Here is a 2,896-nt window from a genome sequence, read left to right as displayed (position 1 = left end):
ATTTGACTTAAGTCTTCTATACTTGTGTCAATTCACTACATGTCTTGGAAATCAGATTTTTATTAATCAGATATGTTTCCAACACAGATTCCCACCTATCCCCCTCTTCCCCTGCTTTTCTGTAGCTTCTCTTCTTATTCTCACTGTATTGATTTAATTTGTACAAAAGCTTTTATCTTTGTATGTGTAAAATTGTCCACATTAGCTTTTTAAACCACTTCTATCCTTTGATGAAGAATTCACTCACTAGCTATAAACTTCTTCCCTTCTTTTAAGCTTCTTTGAATCTTCACCCATCCTCTCCTTCCTTCCTGCCTGAATCAAAGGAAGAGCTGGCTCAACATAACTAAAGTGAAAACTTCCAAACATTCCCCTCTCTCTGATTTCCTTATTTCTGTTTATGGTCCCACAGTTCTCCTGCCTACCCAAGTAGCAGATTCCAAGTCATGGCATCATCAGTCACTCTTTTCTTCCCCTCATCTCTTGGTCATCTCCTATTGTTTGTTTCTATACAACATTTCTTCTCCTTACGGCCCACACGGCCATTACTCCACTGCAGACATTCATTCCCTCTTGCCTGGACTATGGCAATAACTCCTGACATGTTATGAAACCATCAAATTATAGTTTGTAGGATCATAGATCTCAAGCAAGGGACCTGGTCCATCCTCCTCATTTTATAGTTGAGGAGACTGAGGCTGAGATGCTGACTTGCCCAAGGTTACAAAGGCTGTAAGTAGGAAAGCTCAAATTTTAACCCATGTCCTGTGACTCCACCCTCAGATCTTCAAGTTTGGGACTTTTCCTACTGGGGTGTATACTGCCTTCCTAAGCATACATGTCACCCTCTTTACATCCCCTTGTGCCATACCATAACTTTCTATTCCTTTACATATTCTTTAGAAGGCTCATGAGCATACCTTTCAGCAATTCCATGCAAAACCCTGGGCTTCTCAAAGTGGCTTTCAAATACTGGTATCATTGTGTAGGAGATAAGTTGTAACTAGCACTCTGCTTCCAGCATATGGATGGCATGGTATAATAAAAAGAGTACTGACCATGGAGTCAGAGGACCTAGGTTCAAATATCACCTCTTACATATCCTAAGTGACTTTGATAAGTCATTCAATCTCTCTAAGCTTCAGTTTCCTCACCTGTAAAATGGGGGTAGTGTGGGAAAAGAGCTGGACTAAATCATCTCTGAGCTTCCCTTAAGCTCTAAAGCTAACTTCTATGACTTAGTAACCTCAAGTCAGTATTCAATGAGGTGCATGAGAGCTGAGAATAGCACTCTTCCCCATCACAGTCACAAATTCTTCCATTCAATACTTTCTACTCACATCTTCCAAACTCTATACCGCCTCCCTCACTCCTTGTGACTCATTCCAATGACTTAAACCAACACTCAGACTTTGCCACCCCAGCTACTGTTTCTCACTATACACTCTGTAACTTGGGCCCAAATGTTTCCTCCTTCATCACTCCTAACCCTAACATAGAGGGTATGCCCTGGCACTTCTTTAAAAAAAAGGCCCAATGGATAATGGCAGCTGTAAAGAGCTGCCAGCTTCAGCTATTATGGGTGCCCATTTATATGTGTGCCAGCATCCTCAGCTTTGGAAATAACAGACCCTTTCTGTGTCCCAGACTTTGCCCTGTCAGATTCATCCTATGCAATGATGCTAAATTCATCTCTTTAGTTCAGTGTTCAGATCATGTCACTGTGGTCAAAAATTTTCAATGACTCCCTAAGCCTGTATCAAATACAAACTTTTTATGCTGGTATTCAAGATCTTCAATTTGACTCCACCTTATATCTCCAACCTTATGTCACGTGCCTTCCCCATTATATATTCTACACTGCAAATTGGACTGTTCACCTCCATTTTTGACCTCTTCATTTTTGCTCCTGCCATTGTTTTTAACTTGAATGCCTTCCCTTCTTTCTCCTCCCAAATGCATCTTTCAAGACTCAGATCAAATACTACTTTCATGAAGCCTCTGCTGATACCCATAATCTGGAAATTGTGTGCTCTCTCTCTCTCTCTCCTCTCTCTCTCTCTCTCTCTCTCTCTCTCTCTCCCTCCCTCCCCCTCCCTGTCTCCCTCTCTCTCTCCCTCTCTTCCCCCCTCTTTCTTCCTCCCTCCTCTCTCTTTCCCCATCCCCCTCTTTCTCTTCCCCCACTTTCAGTTCTCCTTTGCTATGTTAGTAGCTCGATTATGCTCAACCCATGTCACTTCCTCCCAGAGGCTTTCCTGATACACTGAGTTGTTAGAGCCCTCCCTCCCCCAGATTATTTAATATTTATTTTGTCTATATTTGATATTGACTTATCTGTATATATGTTGTTTCCCTATAGGAGAATATAAGCTCTTTGAAAGCAGGCACTGTGTCATTTTAATTTTTACATCTCCAGTTCCTAGTATAGAGAGAGCTTACCATTTGTTAAATGTGTGTTGAATGAACAAAAGGCAAACACTTAATGTAATCTAGTTCATATGATATTTATTTGCCCACATATTTTATTCCCCCTTGTTAGAAGGTAACCTCTCTCAGGGCAGGAATCGCATTTTATTTATATTTCTATCCACTCCCCACACTTAGAATAGTGCTTTGAAAATGATTGTTGTTCAAGTCATTTTAGTAGTGTCTGACTCTTCATAACCCTATTTGGGGTGTTCTTGGCAAAGATACTGGAATGGTTCACCATTTCCTTCTCCAGCTCATTTTATAGATGAGGAAACTGAGGTAAACAGGGTTAAGTGATTGTCTCAGAATCACACAACCAGTAAGTGTCTGAGGCCAGATTTGAACTCAGGAAGATGAGTCTTCCTGACTCCACTGTACAACTTATCTGTCCAGCCTTGAACATAGTATACACTTAATAAATGTTTAT

This window comes from Phascolarctos cinereus, unplaced genomic scaffold (genome assembly GCF_003287225.1).
Source record: "Phascolarctos cinereus isolate Bilbo 61053 unplaced genomic scaffold, phaCin_HiC Scaffold_726;HRSCAF=1367, whole genome shotgun sequence".
Classification (NCBI taxonomy): Eukaryota; Metazoa; Chordata; class Mammalia; order Diprotodontia; family Phascolarctidae; genus Phascolarctos; species Phascolarctos cinereus.
This window is presented reverse-complemented; position numbering follows the sequence as displayed.